We start from the raw sequence: 13,656 nt of genomic DNA on the forward strand, positions 1-13,656 counted from the left end.
GATCACTGGAGCTCAGTGTCCAGTCAGCGGAGACAGTGGCTCAGACCCCGCAGGGCGGATACTGCTCCCCCCCTCAGTCCCTTGCTGCAGGGAGGCTGTTGCCGGCAGCCTCCGTGTAAAAAATAAGAATTTACTTACCGATAATTCTATTTCTCGTAGTCCGTAGTGGATGCTGGGGACTCCGTAAGGACCATGGGGAATAGCGGCTCCGCAGGAGACTGGGCACAAAAGTAAAGCTTTAGGACTACCTGGTGTGCACTGGCTCCTCCCCCTATGACCCTCCTCCAAGCCTCAGTTAGGATACTGTGCCCGGACGAGCGTACACAATAAGGAAGGATTTTGAATCCCGGGTAAGACTCATACCAGCCACACCAATCACACCGTATAACTTGTGATCTAAACCCAGTTAACAGAGGAGCCTCTAAAAAAGATGGCTCACTACAGCAATAACCCGATTTTTGGTAACAATAACTATGTACAAGTATTGCAGACAATCCGCACTTGGGATGGGCGCCCAGCATCCACTACGGACTACGAGAAATAGAATTATCGGTAAGTAAATTCTTATTTTCTCTGACGTCCTAGTGGATGCTGGGGACTCCGTAAGGACCATGGGGATTATACCAAAGCTCCCAAACGGGCGGGAGAGTGCGGATGACTCTGCAGCACCAAATGAGAGAACTCCAGGTCCTCCTCAGCCAGGGTATCAAATTTGTAGAATTTTACAACGTATTTGCTCCTGACCAAGTAGCTGCTCGGCAAAGTTGTAAAGCCGAGACCCCTCAGGCAGCCGTCCAAGATGAGCCCACCTTCCTTGTGGAGTGGGCATTTACAGATTTTTGGCTGTGGCCGGCCTGCCACAGAATGTGCAAGCTGAATTGTACTACAAATCCAACGAGCAATAGTCTGCTTAGAAGCAGTAGCACCCAGCTTGTTGGGTGCATACAGGATAAACAGCGAGTCACATTTTCTGATTCCAGCGGTCCTGGAAACATATTTTCAGGGCCCTGACAACGTCTAGCAACTTGGAGTCCTCCAAGTCCCTAGTAGCCGCAGGCACCACAATAGGTTGGGTTCAGGTGAAACGCTGAAACCACCTTAGGGAGAAACTGAGGACGAGTCCTCAATTCCGCCCTGTCCGAATGGAAAATCAGATAAGGGCTTTTATAGGATAAAGCCGCCAATTCTGACACGCGCCTGGCCCAGGCCAGGGCCAACATCATGACCACTTTCCATGTGAGATATTTTAACTCCACAGATTTAAGTGGTTCAAACCAATGTGACTTTTGGAACCCAAAAACTACATTGAGATCCCAAGGTGCCACTGGAGGCTCTATATGCAGTACCCCTTTTACAAACGTCTGAACTTCAGGGACTGAAGCTAGTTCTTTTTGGAAGAAAATTGACAGGGCCGAAATTTGAACCTTAATGGACCCCAATTTCAGGCCCATAGACACTCCTGTTTGGAGGAAATGTAGGAATCGACCCAGTTGAAATTCCTCCGTCGGGCCTTACTGGCCTCGCACCACGCAACATATTTTCGCCAAATGCGGTGATAATGTTTTGCGGTTACATCCTTCCTGGCTTTGATCAGGATAGGGATGACTTCATCCGGAATGCCTTTTTTCTTCAGGATCCGGCGTTCAACCGCCATGCCGTCAAACGCAGCCGCGGTAAGTCTTGGAACAGACAGGGTCCTTGCTGGAGCAGGTCCCTTCTTAGAGGTAGAGGCCACGGATCCTCCGTGAGCATCTCTTGTAGTTCCGGTTACCAAGTCCTTCTTGGCCAATCCGGAGCCACGAATATAGTGCTTACTCCTCTCCATCTTATAATTCTCAGTACCTTGGGTATGAGAGGCAGAGGAGGGAACACATACACTGACTGGTACACCCACGGTGTTACCAGAGCGTCTACAGCTATTGCCTGAGGGTCCCTTGACCTGGCGCAATACCTGTCGAGTTTTTCCCAATGGTTTATAATCATGTGGAAGACTTCTGGGTGAAGTCCCCACTCTCCCGGGTGGAGGTCGTGTCTGCTGAGGAAGTCTGCTTCCCAGTTGTCCACTCCCGGAATGAATACTGCTGACAGTGCTATCACATGATTTTCCGCCCAGCGAAGAATCCTTGCAGCTTCTGCCATTGCCCTCCTGCTTCTTGTGCCACCCTGTCTGTTTACGTGGGTGACTGCCGTGATGTTGTCCGAATGGATCAACACCGGCTGACCTTGAAGCAGAGGTCTTGCTAAGCTTAGAGCATTGTAAATGGCCCTTAGCTTCAGGATATTTATGTGAAGTGATGTCTCCAGGCTTGACCATAAGCCCTGGAAATTCCTTCCCTGTGTGACTGCTCCCCAGCCTCGCAGGCTGGCATCCGTGGTCACCAGGACCCAGTCCTGAATGCCGAATCTGCGGCCCTCTAGAAGATGAGCACTCTGCAACCACCACAGGAGAGACACCCTTGTCCTTGGTGACAGGGTTATCCACTGATGCATCTGAAGATGCGACCCGGACCATTTGTCCAGCAGGTCCCACTGGAAAGTTCTTGCGTGGAATCTGCCGAATGGGATTGCTTCGTAGGAAGCCACAATTTTTCCCAGAACCCTTGTGCATTGATGCACTGAGACTTGGCTCGGTTATAGGAGGTTCCCGACTAGCTCGGATAACTCCCTGACTTTCTCCTCCGGGAGAAACACCTTTTTCTGGACTTTGTCCAGGATCAGCCCTAGGAACAGAAGACGAGTCGTCGGAATCAGCTGCGATTTTGGAATATTGAGAATCCAATCGTGCTGCCGCAACACTACCTGAGATAGTGCTACACCGACCTCCAACTGTTCCCTGGATCTTACCCTTATCAGGAGATCGTCCAAGTAAGGGATAACTAAAGTTCCCTTCCTTCGAAGGAGTATCATCATTTCGGCCATTACCTTGGTAAAGACCCGGGGTGCCGTGGACCATCCAAACGGCAGCGTCTGAAACTGATAGTCACAGTTCTGTACCACAAACCTGAGGTACCCTTGGTGAGAAGGGTAAATTGGGACATGAAGGTAAGCATCCTTGATGTCCAGAGACATCATGTAGTCCCCTTCTTCCAGGTTCGCAATCACTGCTCTGAGTGACTCCATCTTGAATTTGAACCTCTGTATGTAAGTGTTCAAAGATTTTAGATTTAGAATCTGTCTTACCGAGCCGTCCGGCTTCGGTACCACAACAGTGTGGAATAATACCCCGTTCCCTGTTGCAGGAGGGGTACCTTGATTATCACCTGCTGGGAATACAGCTTTTGAATGGCTTCCAAAACTGCCTCCCTGTCGGAGGGAGACGTCGGTAAAGCCGACTTTAGGAAACGGCGAGGGGGAGACATCTCGAATTCCAATTTGTACCCCTGAGATACCACCTGAAGGATCCAGGGTTCTACTTGCGAGTGAGCCCACTGCGCGCTGAAATTCTTGAGACGGGCCCCCACCGTGCCCGAGTCTGCTTGTAAAGCCCCAGCGTCATGCTGAGGGCTTGGCAGAGGCGGGAGAGGGCTTCTGTTCCTGGGAACTGGCTGATTTCTGCAGCCTTTTTCCTCTCCCTCTGTCACAGGGCAGAAATGAGGAACCTTTTGCCCGCTTGCCCTTATGGGAACGAAAGGACTGCGCCTGATAATACGGCGTCTTCTTATGTTGAGAGGCGACCTGGGGTAAAAACGTGGATTTCCCAGCTGTTGCCGTGGCCACCAGGTCTGAAAGACCGACCCCAAATAACTCCTCCCCTTTATAAGGCAATACTTCCATATGCCGTTTGGAATCCGCATCACCTGACCACTGTCGTGTCCATAACCCTCTTCTGGCAGAAATGGACAACGCACTTACTCTTGATGCCAGTCGGCAAATATTCCGCAGTGCATCACGCATATATAGAAATGCATCTTTTAAATGCTCTATAGGCAATAATATACTGTCCCTATCTAGGGTATCAATATTTTCAGTCAGGGAATCCGACCACGCCAACCCAGCACTGCACATCCAGGCTGAGGCGATTGCTGGTCGCAGTATAACACCAGTATGTGTGTAAATACATTTTAGGATACCCTCCTGCTTTCTATCAGCAGGATCCTTAAGGGCGGCCATCTCAGGAGAGGGTAGAGCCCTTGTTTTTACAAGCGTGTGAGCGCTTTATCCACCCTAGGGGGTGTTTCCCAACGCACCCTAACCTCTGGTGGGAAAGGATATAATGCCAATAACTTTTTAGAAATTATCAGTTGTTATCGGGGGAAACCCACGCATCATCACACACACCTCATTTAATTTCTCAGATTCAGGAAAACTACAGGTAGTTTTTCCTCACCGAACATAATACCCCTTTTTGGTGGTACTCGTATTATCAGAAATGTGTAAAACATTTTTCATTGCCTCAATCATGTAACGTGTGGCCCTACTGGAAGTCACATTTGTCTCTTCACCGTCGACACTGGAGTCAGTATCCGTGTCGGCGTCTATCTGCCATCTGAGGTAACGGGCGCTTTAGAGCCCCTGACATCCTATGAGACATCTGGACAGGCACAAGCTGAGTAGCCGGCTGTCTCATGTCAACCACTGTCTTTTATACAGAGCTGACACTGTCACGTAATTCCTTCCAACAGTTCATCCACTCAGGTGTCGACCCCCTAGGGGGTGACAGCACTATTACAGGCAATTTTGCTCCGCCTCCACATCATTTTCCTCCTCATACATGTCGACACAAACGTACCGACACACAGCACACACACAGGGAATGCTCTGATAGAGGACAGGACCCCACTAGCCCTTTGGGGAGACAGAGGGAGAGTTTGCCAGCACACACAAGAGCGCTATATATATACAGGGATAACCTTATATAAGTGTTTTTCCCCTTATAGCTGCTGTATTGTTAATACTGCGCCTAATTAGTGCCCCCCTCTCTTTTTTAACCCTTTCTGTAGTGTAGTGACTGCAGGGGAGAGCCAGGGAGCTTCCCTCCAACGGAGCTGTGAGGGAAAATGGCGCCAGTGTGCTGAGGAGATAGGCTCCGCCCCCTTCTCGGCGGCCTTTTCTCCCGCTTTTCAGTGTAATCTGGCAGGGGTTAAAATTCATCCATATAGCCCTGGGGCTATATGTGATGTATTTTCGCCAGCCAAGGTGTTTTTATTGCTGCTCAGAACGCCCCCCCCTAGCGCCCTGCACCCTCAGTGACCGAAGTGTGAAGTGTGCTGAGGAGCAATGGCGCACAGCTGCAGTGCTGTGCGCTACCTTGGTGAAGACAGGATGTCTTCTGCCGCCGATTTTCCGGACCTCTTCTTGCTTCTGGCTCTGGCGGCGCGGCTCCGGGACCGGACTCCATGGCTGGGCCTGTGTTCGATCCCTCTGGAGCTAATGGTGTCCAGTAGCCTAAGAAGCCCAATCCACTCTGCAAGCAGGTGAGTTCGCTTCTTCTCCCCTTAGTCCCTCGATGCAGTGAGCCTGTTGCCAGCAGGTCTCACTGAAAATAAAAAACCTAAAACTAAAAACTTTTCACTAAGCAGCTCAGGAGAGCCACCTAGTGTGCACCCTTCTCGTTCGGGCACAAAAATCTAACTGAGGCTTGGAGGAGGGTCATAGGGGGAGGAGCCAGTGCACACCAGGTAGTCCTAAAGCTTTACTTTTGTGCCCAGTCTCCTGCGGAGCCGCTATTCCCCATGGTCCTTACAGAGTCCCCAGCATCCACTAGGACGTCAGAGAAACAAAGAACGCTACTACAACATTTTACTAGGAAAACTCGGGAGAGCTACCCTAGCTGTGACCGGCTTCTCCGGGCACATTTTCTAAACCATGTCTGGTAGGAGGGGCATAGAGAGAGGAGCCAGCTCACACTCTCAAACTGTTGAAGTGCCAATGGCTCCTAGTGGACCCGTCTATACCCCATGAAACTAATGTGGACACCAGCATCCTCTAGGACGTTAAGAGAAATGGACAAAACCTCTTGTTCAGACAAACTGGCTAAATCACGGATTTAACCAGTTTTGTATGAACGTCCGGTTTTGTTCATTTTCCAGTGTTTGGCAGCGACTGGTCGGTTGTAATTTGCTCTCATCCGTTACCAGATTTTCATTCCAACCAGCCAGATCTGGCAGATGATCTGATAGATAGTTGTATAGGGTATGCAAAGTTTTAATCTAAATAGACACTGTATGCTGCAGGTGACCATTTTCCCACATTCTAATGTACTACATAACAAACCTTTACGGACTCTAAGCACCTGTTACATCAAATAAAAATAGACAAATGCTAGCAGTAAACATGCCAAGTACTAAATCAGAATTAACATTCACTCCGATAGGTTAATCCCAGATGCACACAATATTGCATGCTCCTGTAATAAGTTCTGATTTGACAGCACCCCCCAAAAAAGAAGAAAAAGGTAATGTCTAAATGAATATGGAATAAAAAGCCTTGTGGAAACAGCAGTGAACAATAGAGCAGGAGATGGAATAATTGCATGTTACTTACATTATCTAGAACAAATGAGTTGTGACATCTATAAACCTAAGGCTGAGAGGCCCAGATAAATGAAATGACTGACAGGAAGGACATTTTGCAAGGCACTGCGGGCTATGCACACATCTCCGCGCACACACTGCAGCCCAATCTATGTGCTTCTTGCATCGGCAAAATCATTATCCTCAACAACTTCACCTAAAAGCCTGCTCAGTGTCCTGAATAATGTCTAATTAGAGCATGATTCAACGCACCCAAATACACGCCCAACAGAACTGGTCAGGAACCTTGTTCTTTCTCTCAGGCCTTACAGTCAATTGACGAGTGGCGTAATAAAGCCAAATTGTCAGATTTACACTACAAATTGTCAGATTTAAAGCGTTAGTCTTTTTTTTTTAAATCCCACTAACACACAGTTACAGCTTGGGGGGGCGGGGGGACTGTTAAAAAGGCTCAAGTCACAGCCACTTTATTGTTTGACGAGTTGTTCAAAATTATGACTAGAAATGAACGTTCTAGATTTTATCACATTTACTTGGAAAACCTGTATGTTAAATGAATAAGTGAAAAAATGAATAAAATATCAAGACAACTAGAGATGTGTCCTTACATTCTTGATGTAGTTACGCTAAACAGCTCTTGAAGTCGTGTCATGTCATGGCGGGATGCGGTAGTGTTAGCAAAGAAGTAAGAGGACACATCTTTATATGAGTTAACAGTGAAGAAAGTGGGCTTACTTGCTATAGAACATTACATGACCAAAAGTATGTGGACACCCCATCTAATCTGTTTAGCCATTTCAGCTATAACCATTGCTAACAGGTGCAAAATGAAGCATACAGTCGTGCAATTTCCATCACATCTCAGCAGTAGGGGTCATACTGAAGAGCCAAGTGAATTTCAATGATGCACTGCAGCTGGAATGAGGAGCAGATAAAATGTACTCTACAGAGTAATGAATCAGGTGCCACTATATGGCAATCTTTGAAATCTGGCTTAAGCTGGGAATAAACTGTCAGACATTCCGCTATTTCATATAGGGGAAATGTTGGTCAGTCGCAGTTGTGCGTACACTGCCAAATGCAGCTGATCAGATCAATCAGGCACGTTGGAAGATTTCTCATGCCCAACCATCACTGATGGTCAGGGACATACACTTTGCAATTACCGGCCTGGTTCGTAGAAAATCTACCGATTTGACCAATAATTGCACAGCTTTAGGTGGATGTCAGGGAGAGGATTCCTGACCAAATATACATACAGTTCTACAAGGTTGGTGGAATAATGGTGCTTTTCATGGTTTAGTGTCTTGGCCCCTTAGTTCCAGTGAAGAGAAAATAAGATTTTACTTACCGATAAATCTATTTCTCGTAGTCCGTAGTGGATGCTGGGACTCCGTAAGGACCATGGGGAATAGCGGCTCCGCAGGAGACAGGGCACAATAATAAAAGCTTAAGGATCAGGTGGTGTGCACTGGCTCCTCCCCCTATGACCCTCCTCCAAGCCTCAGTTAGGATACTGTGCCCGGACGAGCGTACATAATAAGGAAGGATATTGAATCCCGGGTAAGACTCATACCAGCCACACCAATCACACCGTACAACTCGTGATCTGAACCCAGTTAACAGTATGATAAACGCAAAGGAGCCTCTGAAAAGATGGCTCACAACAATAATAACCCGAATTTTTGTAACAATAACTATATACAAGTATTGCAGACAATCCGCACTAGGGATGGGCGCCCAGCATCCACTACGGACTACGAGAAATAGATTTATCGGTAAGTAAAATCTTATTTTCTCTGACGTCCTAGTGGATGCTGGGACTCCGTAAGGACCATGGGGATTATACCAAAGCTCCCAAACGGGCGGGAGAGTGCGGATGACTCTGCAGCACCGAATGAGAGAACTCCAGGTCCTCCTCAGCCAGGGTATCAAATTTGTAGAATTTAGCAAACGTGTTTGCCCCTGACCAAGTAGCTGCTCGGCAAAGTTGTAAAGCCGAGACCCCTCGGGCAGCCGCCCAAGATGAGCCCACTTTCCTTGTGGAATGGGCTTTTACAGATTTTGGCTGTGGCAGGCCTGCCACAGAATGTGCAAGCTGAATTGTACTACAAATCCAACGAGCAATAGTCTGCTTAGAAGCAGGAGCACCCAGCTTGTTGGGTGCATACAGGATAAACAGCGAGTCAGATTTTCTGACTCCAGCCGTCCTGGAAACATATATTTTCAAGGCCCTGACAACGTCAAGCAACTTAGAGTCCTCTAAGTCCCTAGTAGCCGCAGGTACCACAATAGGTTGGTTCATGTGAAATGCAGAAACCACCTTAGGTAGAAATTGAGGACGAGTCCTCAATTCCGCCCTGTCAGAATGAAAAATTAAGTAAGGGCTTTTATATGATAAAGCCGCCAATTCTGACACACGCCTGGCTGAAGCCAAGGCTAACAGCATCGACACCTTCCATGTGAGATATTTTAAGTCCACAGTGGAAAGTGGTTCAAACCAATGTGACTTTAGAAAACTCAACACAACATTGAGATCCCAAGGTGCCACTGGAGGCACAAAAGGAGGCTGTATGTGCAGCACCCCTTTTACAAATGTCTGAACTTCAGGTACTGAAGCCAGTTCTTTCTGGAAGAAAATCGACAGGGCCGAAATTTGAACCTTAATGGATCCTAATTTTAGGCCCATAGACAGTCCTGTTTGCAGGAAATGAAGGAAACGACCCAGTTGAAATTCCTCTGTAGGGGCCTTCTTGGCCTCACACCACGCAACATATTTACGCCAAATGCGGTGATAATGTTTTGCGGTTACGTCCTTCCTGGCTTTGACCAGAGTAGGGATGACTTCTTCTGGAATGCCTTTTTCCTTCAGGATCCGGCGTTCAACCGCCATGCCGTCAAACGCAGCCGCGGTAAGTCTTGGAACAGACAAGGCCCCTGCAGTAGCAGGTCCTTTCTTAGAGGTAGAGGCCACGGTTCGTCCGTGAGCATCTCTTGAAGTTCCGGGTACCAAGTCCTTCTTGGCCAATCCGGAACCACGAGTATAGTTCTTACTCCTCTCCTTCTTATGATTCTCAGTACTTTTGGTATGAGAGGCAGAGAAGGGAACACATACACTGACTGGTACACCCACGGCGTTACCAGAACGTCCACCGCTATTGCCTGAGGGTCCCTTGACCTGGCGCAATATCTGTCCAGTTTTTTGTTTAGACGTGACGCCATCATGTCCACCTTTGGTTTTTCCCAACGGTTTACAATCAGGTGGAAGACTTCTGGGTGAAGTCCCCACTCTCCCGGGTGAAGGTCGTGTCTGCTGAGGAAGTCTGCTTCCCAGTTGCCCACTCCCGGAATGAACACTGCTGACAGTGCTATCACATGATTTTCCACCCAGAGAAGAATCCTTGCAGCTTCTGCCATTGCCCTCCTGCTTCTCGTGCCGCCCTGTCTGTTTACGTGGGCGACTGACGTGATGTTGTCCGATTGGATCAACACCGCCTGACCCTGAAGCAGAGGTTTTGCTTGACTTAGGGCATTGTAAATGGCCCTTAGTTCCAGAATGTTTATATGAAGAGATGTTTCCATGCTTGACCACAAGCCCTGGAAATTCCTTCCCTGTGTGACTGCTCCCCCAGCCTCTCAGGCTGGCATCCGTGGTTACCAGGATCCAATCCTGAATGCCAAATCTGCGGCTCTCTAGTAGATGAGCACTCTGCAGCCACCACAGGAGAGACACCCTTGTCCTTGGCGACAGGGTTATCCGCTGATGCATCTGAAGATGCGATCCGGACCATTTGTCCAGTAGATCCCACTGAAACGTTCTTGCATGGAATCTTCCGAATGGAATCGCTTCGTAAGAAGCCACCATTTTTCCCAGGACCCTCGTGCACTGATGCACTGAGACCTGGCCCGGTTTTAGGAGGTTCCTGACTAGCTCGGATAACTCCCTGGCCTTCTCCTCCGGGAGAAACACCTTCTTCTGGACTGTGTCCAGAATCATTCCTAGGAACAGTAGACGTGTCGTTGGAATCAGCTGCGATTTTGGAATATTTCGAATCCACCCGTGCTGACGTAACACTACCTGAGATAGTGCCACTCCGACTTCTAACTGTTCCCTGGACCTTGCCCTTATCAGGAGATCGTCCAAGTAAGGGATAATTAAGATGCCTTTTCTTCGTAGAAGAATCATCATTTCGGCCATTACCTTGGTAAAGACCCGAGGTGCCGTGGACAATCCAAACGGCAGCGTCTGAAACTGATAATGACAGTTTTGTACTACAAACCTGAGGTACCCTTGCTGAGAAGGGTATATTGGGACGTGGAGATAAGCATCTTTGATGTCCAGAGACACCATATAGTCCCCTTCTTCCAGGTTCGCTATCACTGCTCTGAGTGACTCCATCTTGAATTTGAACCTTTTTATGTAAGTGTTCAAGGATTTCAGATTTAAAATTGGTCTCACCGAGCCGTCCGGCTTCGGTACTACAAACAGCGTGGAATAATACCCCTTTCCCTGTTGTAGGAGGGGTACCTTGATTATCACCTGCTGGGAATACAGCTTGTGAATGGCTTCCAAAACTGCCTCCCTGTCGGAGGGAGACTTTGGTAAAGCAGACTTCAGGAACCGACGAGGGGGAAACGCCTCGAATTCCAGTTTGTACCCCTGCGATACTACCTGTAGAATCCAGGGATCCACTTGCGAGTGAGCCCACTGCGCGTTGAAACTCTTGAGACGGGCCCCCACCATGTCTGAGTCTGCTTGTAAAGCCCCAGCGTCATGCTGAAGACTTGGCAGAAGCAGGGGAGGGCTTCTGCTCCTGGGAAGCGGCTGCATGGTGCAGTCTTTTTCCTCTTCCTCTGCCCCGGGGCAGAAAAGAGTGGCCTTTTGCTCGCTTGTACTTATGGGAACGAAAGGACTGAGTTTGAAAAGACGGTGTCTTTTTCTGCTGATGTGAAGTGACCTGGGGTAAAAAGGTGGATTTTCCAGCCGTTGCCGTGGCCACCAGGTCCGATAGACCAGCCCCAAATAACTCCTCCCCTTTATACGGCAATACTTCCATGTGCCGTTTGGAATCCGCATCCCCTGACCACTGTCGCGTCCATAATGCTCTTCTGGCAGAGATGGACATAGCACTTACTCTTGATGCCAGGGTGCAAATATCCCTCTGTGCATCACGCATATATAGCAATGCATCCTTTAAATGTTCTATAGTTAACAAAATATTGTCCCTATCCAGGGTATCAATATTCTCAGTCAGGGAATCCGACCATGCGACTCCAGCACTGCACATCCAGGCTGAGGCGATTGCTGGTCGCAGTATAACACCAGTATGTGTGTATATACTTTTTAGGATATTTTCCAGCCTTCTATCAGCTGGTTCTTTGAGGGTGGCCGTATCAGGGGACGGTAACGCTACTTGTTTAGATAAACGTGTGAGCGCCTTATCTACCCTAGGGGGTGTTTCCCAACGCGCCCTAACCTCTGGCGGGAAAGGATATAGTGCTAATAATTTATTAGAAATTAGCAGTTTTTTATCGGGGGAAACCCACGCTTTATCACACACCTCATTTAATTCATCTGACTCAGGAAAAACTATTGGTAGTTTTTTCACACCCCACATAATACCCTTTTTTGTGGTACTTGTAGTGTCAGAAATGTTCAATGCCTCCTTCATTGCCGTGATCATGTAACGTGTGGCCCTACTGGACATTACGTTTGTCTCGTCACCGTCGACACTAGACTCAGTATCTGTGTCTGGGTCTGTGTCGACCCACTGAGGTAACGGGCGTTTTAGGGCCCCTGACGGTGTCTGAGACGCCTGGACAGGCACTAATTGATTTGCCGGCTGTCTCATGTCGTCAACAGTTTTTTGCAAAGTGCTGTCATTATCACTTAATTGTTTAAATACAATCATCCAGTCAGGTGTCGACTCCCTAGGGGGTGACATCACTAACACAGGCAACTGCTCCGCCTCCACATCATTTTCCTCCTCATACATGTCGACACACGCGTACCGACACACAGCACACACACCGGGAATGCTCTGATAGAGGACAGGACCCCACTTAGCCCTTTGGAGAGACAGAGGGAGAGTCTGCCAGCACACACCCAGCGCTATATATATATACAGGGATAACCTTATATAAGTGTTACTCCCTTATAGCTGCTGTTTATATCGTTATTTGCTGCCAAAAGTGCCCCCCCTTCTCTTTTTTACCCTGATTCTGAAGCAGGACTGCAGGGGAGAGTCAGGGAGCCGTCCTTCCAGCGGAGCTGTGAGGGAAACTGGCGCTTGTGTGCTGAGGAGATAGGCTCCGCCCCTTCACGACGTCCTTATCTCCCGCTTTTTTGTGTAAAAATGGCAGGGGTTAAAATACATCCATATAGCCCAGGAGCTATATGTGATGTATTCTTTTTGCCACCTAAGGTATATTCTGTTATATTGCGTCTCAGGGCGCTCCCCCCCCAGCGCCCTGCACCCTCAGTGACCGGAGTGTGAAGTGTGCTGAGAGCAATGGCGCACAGCTGCGGTGCTGTGCGCTACCTTAGTCTGAAGACAGGATGTCTTCTGCCGCCGATTTCACCGGACCTCTTCGTCTTTTCTGGCTCTGTAAGGGGGACGGCGGCGCGGCTCCGGTGACCCATCCAGGCTGTACCTGTGATCGTCCCTCTGGAGCTAATGTCCAGTAGCCTAAGAAGCCCAATCCACTCTGCACGCAGGTGAGTTCGCTTCTTCTCCCCTTAGTCCCACGATGCAGTGAGCCTGTTGCCAGCAGGACTCACTGAAAATAAAAAACCTAAACTAAACTTTTATTCTAAGCAGCTCAGGAGAGCCACCTAGATTGCACCCTTCTCGGCCGGGCACAAAAATCTAACTGAGGCTTGGAGGAGGGTCATAGGGGGAGGAGCCAGTGCACACCACCTGATCCTTAAGCTTTTATTATTGTGCCCTGTCTCCTGCGGAGCCGCTATTCCCCATGGTCCTTACGGAGTCCCAGCATCCACTAGGACGTCAGAGAAATCTAAATACTACAGAGAATATAATGACATTCTAGAGAGTGCTGTGCTTCCGAACCTGTGGCAACAATGTGGGGAAGATCTTTTACAGTTTCAGCAAGGTAAAGCATGTAACTAATGTCCACTGGCTTTTCCCAGGAAGCAAAACCAGATATTTGAAAGATTTTC

At 48.5% G+C, this 13,656-nt stretch overlaps 1 protein-coding gene across 6 annotated transcripts in view; it reads right to left on the minus strand.

Annotated features, from left to right (window-relative positions):
- TDRD9 (tudor domain containing 9) overlaps window positions 1-13,656 on the minus strand; it is a 561,182-nt gene that overhangs the window by 292,406 nt on the left and 255,120 nt on the right. The window lies entirely within an intron of this gene.

The sequence above is a fragment of the Pseudophryne corroboree genome, chromosome 12 (assembly GCF_028390025.1).
Source record: "Pseudophryne corroboree isolate aPseCor3 chromosome 12, aPseCor3.hap2, whole genome shotgun sequence".
Lineage (NCBI taxonomy): Eukaryota > Metazoa > Chordata > Amphibia > Anura > Myobatrachidae > Pseudophryne > Pseudophryne corroboree.